The sequence below is a fragment of the Tiliqua scincoides genome, chromosome 2 (genome assembly GCF_035046505.1).
Source record: "Tiliqua scincoides isolate rTilSci1 chromosome 2, rTilSci1.hap2, whole genome shotgun sequence".
Classification (NCBI taxonomy): Eukaryota; Metazoa; Chordata; class Lepidosauria; order Squamata; family Scincidae; genus Tiliqua; species Tiliqua scincoides.
This window is the reverse complement of record NC_089822.1, coordinates 236,257,550-236,267,672: the sequence shown is the minus strand read 5'-3', so window position 1 is coordinate 236,267,672 and position 10,123 is coordinate 236,257,550. Positions and strand designations below refer to the sequence as shown.

At 44.1% G+C, this 10,123-nt stretch overlaps 1 pseudogene; it reads right to left on the bottom strand.

The window, feature by feature from the left end:
* Positions 1–235: 235 nt before the first annotated feature.
* On the bottom strand, positions 236–358 carry LOC136643158 (5S ribosomal RNA; annotated as a pseudogene).
* Positions 359–10,123: the final 9,765 nt, after the last annotated feature.

Sequence of the window (10,123 nt, the reverse complement as noted above, 5' to 3'; positions counted from 1 at the left end):
ATACTGTATCACTTAAGGGCCCAATCCTATCCAACTTTCCAGTGCCAATGCAGCTCTAAAGTAAGGGAATGAATTACCCTGAATAGGCTTCTGTGACTGTCCCCCCACCACAGGATGCAGAGCATGCCCGTGGGCATGACTGCATCATGCTGGAAAGTTGGATAGGATTTGTCCATAAACTATATTCCCTCATTAGCCTGGTTGGCAACCTTCAGTCTCGAAAGACTATGGTATAAGCCTACAGCACCCGGTATTCCCAGGTGGTCTCCCATCTAAGTACTAACCAGGCCTGACCCTGCTTAGCTTCCGAGATCAGATGAGATCGGGCATGTGCAAGGTTATTTGCATAATCATAGATGGGCAGAATCCACACATTTCGGTTGACCTTATCAGTCTGAAAAATTTGGTCTTGCAAACCACCCCCCCCCCCCGCTATCCTTCTAAGCATTGGGTTTTTCTGAGTCTGTATTGGTTATAAAGGGAGCTGATCCTTGGTGCAAGAAGTCCCAGAAAGCAGTTTGAAGTTTCATTGCTTTTCAAATGCCAGAGTGAATGGGATTGGCCCGGGTGACGCACTGACTTCTGAGACTCAAAAAGCTGCAAAACTATTCCTTGCTCTGATGACTGTCCCCATTTCAGTGCTGTGTCAACTCTTTGTAGGGGTCAGAAAAAGGGTGGTGACTCTCTGTGCTGCTTTGCCTTTACCAGAGCAGAAAATGCATGTGCGGTGATTACCTGGCAGATACGTTTGTGAACCTGTGAGAATCTGTCTGAAAGATCTACTGGTTGCTATTCTGAACTTTTACTTTTGAGGCTCATGAACTTCAGAAAATGGAAAGTTTGTAAAACTGAAACATGATACTAAACTCTTTTCATCTGTTTATTTTGAATCTTGTTCCCCCCAAGTAATCCTGTACTCAAATTGTGTCTACTGGATGGGATAGAATAATTTCTAAGTCACTTGATGTCAGCAGAGCACAACGTTGCACTGCAGGGAAGAACATACACCTGGCTAGCTATATCCTAGTGGGAAACTATCACTGATGGGAACTCTTGTGGTAGTGGAGTACTTGTCAGCACAATGGGCAAAAGTGGACAGAACAGGTATAGGGCAAGGGAGGAGCAGGCCTTAGGTGGCATCTAGGAGACATCTTTCAAGCTTTGTTCATGCCCACCATGATAGTGTCACCGCAACTCAGTGGTCCAACTGGAGAGAGTTGGGTTCTGTAGTTCATTGGTGTATCATCTGTTTTGCCAGCTGTCCTGCCCAGCAGTTCATCCATTTAAAATATCGGTACCTGGTGTTGGGCCATGAAGACAGATCAGGGTTTCTGTGCTGTACTTTTGACTCAACTGCCAGTCTCCTTGCATGAGCTGAGGGAGATGGTCTCACATATGGTGTAGAAGACTTAGGCTGCAATCCTAACCTCACTTTCCTGGGAGTAAGTCCCATTGAACACAATAGGACTTACTTCTGGGTAGAACTGGTTAGGATTGTGCCCCTACAGCCCAATCCTATCCTTTCCCCCACAATAGCATGCAGCAGCACAAAAAACAGGCTCCACTGCATGCTATGGTGGTGGTGGGGAAATGGCCTGCTTAGAAGAGGAAATGTTTTCCTTACCCTTCCATAAGCCCTGTGATCACCAATGGGTCACCTTGGACTTGTGCCCCCTCTTTAGCTGATGCAAGTCTGAGGAGAAAAAGGGGGCATGTTGGCTGACTCCAAAGGGGATAGCATTCGGGGCACATTACTCATGCCAGGTGCCATCCCCTTCCACTTCTGACATGCCTCCAGTGCTTCCCCCAGTCTGCTGTCTTGTGCCTACCGGGTCAATTTACCAATGTCAGCATGGCTGCTCTTCACTGCCACTATGCGCAGGGTCTTCCCCACTGCCTATGGTGGTGCCTTGGAAGCATGTGAACCTATGTGCTTCCAGAATGCATTTACGACACTGAAAAGTGCATCAGAATGCTAGTTCTGGTGGTGGTAACACTGGTTAGGACTGGGCCATTAGAGGCTAGTTGCTTTGGGGACTTTCAACATTCATGCCAAGACCTCTAAGCTGGGGTCATGAGGAAAGGGTTCCAGGCTCAGACTGCCAACATTATAACGCCCTACTAAAAATCTATGGTGAGGCCAAATTTGAAATATCATGTTGAGTTTTGGTTGCCAGACCTCAAGAAGATACTATAGAGCACAAAACTGGACAACCAAAATGCTCAGATGGCTGGAACAGTTTCTTAATGGGGAACAGCTGCCTCATTTGGAATTTTTTATCTTGGAAAAAAAGGTGTAAGTGGGGACATGCTAGAGATCTATAAAATTCTGCATGGTGCAGAGAAAGTGGATAGAGTTTTCACTGTCTCACAATACTGGAATATTAGAGGCATATCTTTCTAAATGCCAATGAAATTGATTGGTGGGAGATTTACAATGAACAAAAGGAGATACTTCACACAGCTCATCATCGGTCTATGGAATTCAGTGCCACAAGATGCAGTGTTGGTCACTAGCTTGGATGAGGTTTGGACAAATTCATGGACAGGTCTACCAATGGCTTACTAGCCATGACGGATATGAACAAATTCCAGGTTCAGTGACAGTATGCCTCTGAATTGCTGTTGCAGGGGACCAATGACCGAAAGAAGCATGCCTTTCTCTTCTGCTTGTGGGCTGCTCAGAGCAGTTTTTGGGCCACTGTGGGAAGCAGAATGTTGGACCATCAGATCTTGTCATGTTCTAATTTGATATAGTTTGTGTCCTTGTGTCTAAACAGCTCATTTGCATCAATAGCAGAGACAGCCCAATTCTTCTAATGTGTTTAGATAGACTGATCTGATTCTTGGCCCATTTTTTAGATAGTGTGTCAGAATAATGATTTCCTGAAGACAGTCACACTACCAGCCCTGTTGGTTATTCTCCAGTTCATATTGTTATGAATATAAAATTCTTTTCTATCTTTTCCATGCCCTGCCAATTCCTGTGATACTGAAAACTCCCGCTGAAAAACATGTTCCATATTGTCAAGATCAAATTCTTGAGACGTCTTGTTTAGATCAAGGGATTATTTGCACCTTCTGTTTCTTCTGAATTCCCATCTGTGCAGTACACACGTTTTGAAAGATTGGCGGTACAAGCAACAAGCTTTAGAACGCTCTCCTATTTGAAAGGGTATGTATATTACCATGTCTCATTATGCCGGCAAGGCTAATTAGTCAAATGTCCTTTTCAGAGGCATACTGGGGACATATCCTATAATGATGAATTCTGTATTTCTGGCCAAGCTGAGAGGATGATTGGATTGCTAAGCTTGGTCATTACATACCTGCTGGTTCAGTAACGGGACTCTCAAATAAAAGCACTGCTAAGCTGCAATGATATGTCAACTGGGTATTTGTCACTTCAGGCACACAATTTAAAGGAATTGACAGTTCAGCTTCCTCTGTGCATCTTCAAACCTATGAAGCCCAATTTTCAAGATGATCTAGCAAGTAAGCAAGCAAAGTAGTGTAACCCCAGTTGGGGTGCTGGATCCCCTGAACCAAGCTTTGGGTTCTTGCAAAATGTCTCTTGGTGTCCAGGGATGGGTTCACCCAACAGAGAAAGAGGCCGCCAGCCCAGATCCCAGCCAGCACCAAATGACACCTGACTTCACAGTGCAGCTGGGCAAAGTAAAAGAAGCTAGGCAGCGACAACCTGAATGGACCAGGAGTGTCCCAGATAATGTCTCTATTGTGAAGGCAATAAGTTTGTCACAGGTATTGTGGGTATGGGAGGTGCAGAGAGGTACCAGGTGACCCTGTGTGGAGGGCGGCAGAGTCCTGCTCCACCCCCCCCCCCGACCAGGGATGAGGTAGCCAGGACTGGGAGCTAAGGATACTCATCTGGTGAATGCTCTCAGTGGGAGAAATGGCACCAGTGCCCAGGGAAGCAGAACAGGCTGGGTCAGAGTAGAAGAAAATGGGCAGTTCTCCAACATCCCCTCCAGGACTCTGAGGTACAGCTCTCAACCACCCTGTGCTTAACCCCTCCTGTCCTTGGAATGAGCACATGATTGCAGTGAATCAGCACATGGAGGACTTTGACAACACCCCCATCCCCGACCCAAGGGAATCATGCATGGAAATCATGCATATGGCAACAGGAAAGCCTACAGCTTTCAGTCTTTTGTAAGGAATTTGAGTGTCCTTGTGAAGCCAAGCACTGTGCTCTCTAAGAATGTACACTCATCATGTTTAAATTACAATCTTTTGATGCTATATGTCTTTTTGCCAAAGACAAGCTAAGTGCCAATTATAAGAAGTTTTGCATCACCTCAGCCTCTTTTATAATTGGGCAAACTGAAGTGTATCTGGAAGGTTACCTCCAGGTCAGGGTGAGTTTCTCACCTGTTATTCAGTAAGAGAAATAATTGGAATGCTTCATTCAAACAAATGATAGTTTCCTTCCCCAAATGTGATCTGTGGTATATTCCTGATGTGATTCCTGATTAGAGATAGGGCTAGCCCAAATGAGAGTTGTTTTCCATTAGGGAAGGTTTAATTGCAGACCCTCATTTAGGTCTATTGTAAGGCTTTGATCCCTCCTCACAACACTTTAAAACAGAAAATTTCCCAGTAGGCAAGAATGTGAGCAGAGATGTAAGCAGAAATTTGGGCAGAAATGCAAGAGGATGCGTGTGCATGTATGTGAAAGATCATGTCAACCAATTTCTTATGTGTATCATGACCAACAACTGCAAGATCCCTGGACACACATGTTTTGGGGCACATGTAAATGCACAATGCATGTGTCACCACAGCATGCTTGTTAACAGCTGACAAAGGGCCCAATCCTATCCAACACAGCAGCCAACAGTGCAGCCTCAGTGCAGCCCCAAGGTAAGGGAACAAATGTTCCCATACCTTGAGAGGCCTCTGGGATTGCCTCCCTACCACAGGTTGCAGTGCATGCCCCATGGGCACAGCTGCACCAGCACTGGAAAATTGGATAGGATTGAGCCCAAAGTAATTGCAATCTTCAGTTTGGATTCAGTTATCACAACTGTAAGGTGGAATTTAATATAGAAATTCTAAGACATTTCATGTCAGAGAACTGGTAAGAACAAAAGGAAAATGCTTCAAAAAGAGATTGATATTTGAATTGAAACAGTAGGACTGTAAAATAAGCAAACTTCTTTTTGTCTTCCAGTTTCTTTCCATACTTGGTATATTACTGATATGTGCCTACATTATGAGTTACTGTTGGTAAGAGTATTGACAAACCTCACTGCAAGTTATCCTTATGATACATGTTGAGCTGGAGCAAACAACAACATCTAGCTGCTGCATGTCTTTTGTTTATGGCTGTGTGCCCAACAGTCTTAGCCAATGGTAAAGAGTCTCATGTGAAGGTTCAGAGGCATACTGAGTGATATACTGGTGTTCAGAGGCATACTACATTCCTCAGCTTGGAGTGAGGGACTTCCGGCTTGGGTGTTTTGGGGGGGGGGGGGCTGCATTCATCGGATCAGGACCATTCTGTTGTCATTGGATTTCTTTCAACCTGCCCTTTCCAATGGACTAAGGCAAGTTTGCTTACTCATGACTAAACGCATGCTATAGCTCACTTTCACTTTCCATAGGGCTCCATGCATTTGCCTTCTCAGCTATCAGCTAAAGCTTTGCCACCTACCAAAATCAGGTTGCCACCCACATAAGAACATAAGAACAGCCACACGGGATCAGGCCATAGGCCCATCTAGTCCAGCTTCCTGTATCTCACAGCGGCCCACCAAATGCCCCAGGGAGCACACCAGATAACAAGAGACCTCATCCTGGTGCCCCCCCTTGCATCTGGCATTCTGACATAACCCATTTCTAAAATCAGGAGGTTGCATATACAGCATCATGGCTTGTACCCCATAATGGATTTTTCCTCCAGAAACTTGTCCAATCCCCTTTTAAAGGCGTCTAGGCTAGACGCCAGCACCACATCCTGTGGCAAGGAGTTCCACAGACCAACCACACGCTGAGTAAAGAAATATTTTCTTTTGTCTGTCCTAACCCGCCCAAACCTACCAAGTGGGTCACAACCCACAGTTTGAGAAACCCTGAACTAAGGTCTAAAGCAGCCATTTTCAACCTTTTTCAGCTCATGGCACACTGTCAAGGCACTAAAATTGTCAAGGCACACTCTCAGTTTTTTACATTAATTTACATTTAGATTAATTTACAGTAATTTACATTAAATTACTGCATTACAATTAATTTTTAATTAATATAATTAATACAATTAAATCATTACATGACAAAGGGCACAATCCTAACCAGGTCTACTCAGAAATAAGTCCTATTTTGTTCAATGGGGCTTACTCTCAGGAAAGTGTGGTTAGGATTACAGCCAAAAAGGGAGGGGGGACACATTTGGGGGGAATGTGCCTGTGGAACTTACTTCTGAGTAGACATGCCTAGGATTGGGCTTTTGGTTGCACTCTTTTTTTCTCTCAAATATTGGAGCAGGCAATTGGCACTTCTCTCTCTTCTCCCCCACCCTACCCCACCCCACACTCTCCCACAGACACATTCCCCCCATCTCATAATTACAGTTAGCACCTCTACTGTCCCTCCCCTCACTCCTCCACACCTTCCAAAGGTCCAGAATCACTTGCCTCACATTCTCTCCCCTCCACTGCCAATTGCCTGCTCCTATATGTCAGAAAAAAGTGTGACCAAAAGCCCAATCCTAGGCATGTCTACTCAGAAGTAAGTCCCATTATAGTCGATGGGGCTTACTCCCAGGAAAGTGTGGCTAGGACTGCAGCCTCAGAGCGCAATCCTATGCATGTCTGCTCAGAAGTAAGTCCCATTATAGTCAATGGGCCTTACTCCCAGGAAAGTGTGGCTAGGATTGCAGCCCAACGCCCTTCCTCTGAAAGGCAAAGGCAAGGCAGGGAGGGTCAATTTGGGAGCTGCAGGCAACTGTGGCAAGGAGAAGGGACTTTCATGGACCCTCAGCCAGCCCACTCTTAGGCTGGTGGCCTCAGCAGACTGGATTGCTTCCTGCCTGCCTGCCCCTGGCCCCCTCCTTCTCACTCCCTCCCTCCACCCAGACCTCCTCCTGGCTGCCCAATCAGCATGAGGGGCAGGACTTGATACCCAATCCTAGGTGTGTCTACTCAGAAGTAAGCCCCATAATAGTCAACTGGGCTTACTTCCAGGTAAATGAGGATTAGGTTGCAGCCTTGCTCTTGCTCAGCAGCAAGAGATGGCTGTGTGAGGGTCAGAGCACGGCTGCTGCCTATGTCCTCTGGCCCCACGGCACACCTGAGGCTGCCTTGCGGCACACTAGTGTGCCGCAGCACAGTGGTTGAAAAACGCTGGTCTAAAGTCAACAATGGGGAAACAGCCAGTATTTTTCTCCTTGTTGTCTCCTCAGAATTTTCTTTTTTCCCCATTTGCTTCTCTCTTTCCTTTCTGTACAGCAAGTGGAAGAAGAATGTTTGCATGTGTGGTTACTTACAACTCATTCTCATTGATCATCACCATGTTTCATGTGTATGTGGACCAACTTGCAGGTCTGCCTAGTTTCTAATAAGAAATTGGAAGACAAAGCTCCAAAGTGTTTTGTTTAGAAAAATGCATGAAATCAGTTGCTCTGTTAAGCTGCTAAGTGATAGCAGAAAAATCTGAACAAAACCCTTGAAGGCAGAAAAAGTGTGGGGGGTGGCTGGCTCCAACATTGTCTGAGAATCCTTGACTGACCTTTGATATCATCTGAAGTGAAGACAAAGTGGGGAAGGGGATCAACTCTTTGAAATGTTTTCCTTGAACTTTGGCCTATGTATTATGATGAAGCAAAACTGGAGTTTAAAAGTTTTTCCAGTGATGCTGGCAGAAACCTCTTTGATGTAGGTTCTGTACCTTCTCTAAATTGATTGCAGTAGATTAAATATTTATCTAGAAGACTACACATTACCTATTCATTCATGGAGCAAGGAAATGACCACTGAGAAGGTTTCCTCCCATCTACTAGCATGGACTAAAAAACCAAGACGAAAAATGGATAAATAACCTTATGCATGGTAATTATAACAACCATGTGAAAATACATGTGTTAACACTCCATTCATACAGCTCTATCTGTGTACATGGTAGTTTACAGAAGTTTCATAAGCAAAAAAATTAAATTAAAAAAAAAAAAGACAAAAGCCCCCAAAGAGTTTATAGTCTAAATTTGGAAATTTTTTATTGATATATTGATTTAGAGATGCTTATCCCACCTTTCCATACAAAGAGTGGAAAATGGCATATATACACCAATGGGGTTTTCATTCTAACAAACTATCCTTTAAAACATTCTGATAAATCCTCAGTGTGTACATAAGCAGGAAAGGTACTTTTTGGGAGGAAGCTTCAAAAATAATTCAGGTGTGAGAGGAGTCAGTCAATTTGCATACATCCTGTCATGTCCCTGCTTATATTTTAGGTTTCATGGGAGTTGGGATTCATAGGAAGTCTGTTCATAGATGCACTCAAAATTAAGTTCTGAATCATTTATTCTAATGGGGTATAACTGGGAAGAAGTGAGAAAAGGATTGCAACTAATGCTCTGAGTAGTCCTAAATATGGAAGTTAATTAATTAGGAACTCATTCTACTGGATGTTGAATTTGGTGGCACACCACAAATAGCACATACTGTTCTTAGGACAACTTCACAAATTATGAGTTAACACGTATTCCTTTGTTTTACATGTACATGTATAACTGCTTATACAACGAATGTATTTTTAATGGCATATATGATAGGAGTGTAAACAGCAGAAAATCTGCTATAGATTTTCTATATCTATAGAAAATTGGCTATAGCTTCCCCAAGTCATGAATTCACCATAGAAAATACTTTTGTTTCTGATTAACATATGAAGTAGCCCTCATTTTGTGACTGGTTGTTTCTACAGTTTATCTTATTAAATTATACAGAGTCCTTGCAGTAAGGAAAATACATTATTCTAAATACCTTGAACCAGTAAGTTCTTAGGGTCAATGAAAACTTGGTAGTCAACCACCAATGGTTGTGTGAAAAATGGCTCGCTAGTTGATGAAAGGTGGTTTAGCCCTGACAAAATATGATCTATGTGAAATAATGCACATGGCTAAACTCTCTTTTTCATAGCTCCAGGAATCCAAAACAAACTTACTGCTGTTCCACTTTAAAAGGTTTATTGTAGGCTGGTGCTTTTCGTTCTCTTCACAGAATACTGAAAACATCATACATCTCAGAAACTGAAGAATGACCTTATTGGTGCACTACATTATTTCACATATCAAGAGATTTTAAAGAAAAGTGGTCGGAGAGACAAATACAACTAATCAAAGAGAGATTGAATGCAGATTCGATAAACTGGTACACATGGGGAACACAATTCTTCAAGCAGCAGGATGACACACATAGACAATTCAAAGGAAGATAAACTATTTAGACATGCGCCAAAGCAAAATTTCATTGGGACTAACTTTGCTTCTGAACTGATGAGCTAGTCTGTAAGTTACTATCCAGTACAATTATGGCTTGTTGTCCTGCACAGTTTCTAGAATTTTCAGCTTTCCCATTACATTTGGTCTAAAGTAATTTCAGGCACCCAGGGAATTCTAGCAAAGCTCCGTAATCTGAGTGGCAGCCCAATCCTACTGACAGTTAATGCCAATGGAACAAGTGGCGAGTGGCTGGGTCCCTGCAAAGATGGATACTGGACACCCGTCTGAGTAGGTAAGGCAGTGCAGGAGTTGGGGAAAAGGTGGGGAGTGGTGGAACAGGGTGGAGGGTGGGCAGAACAGGGAGGAGGTAAGGCAGGGAGGAGGGAAGATCATGCTAGGGAGTGGGCAGGTTCAGCAGCAGTGGTGCCCATTGAACCCTAACCCCCTTCTCTGGTCTGATCCACCTTCACACATGTGCCACCTAGCATAGGTCCAAGTTGGCTGGCACAGGTTCAAGAGCTGGCGCAGGTCCAAGTTGACCCAAGGTGGCTGCAGGGGGTTACCCTGGGGCAAGGTGACAAATGTTCCCTTACCCTGAGGAGGCCTCAACATGCCAAAAGTCCCCCATACAATGGAAGCCGCGTTGGTGCTGCTGCACCACTA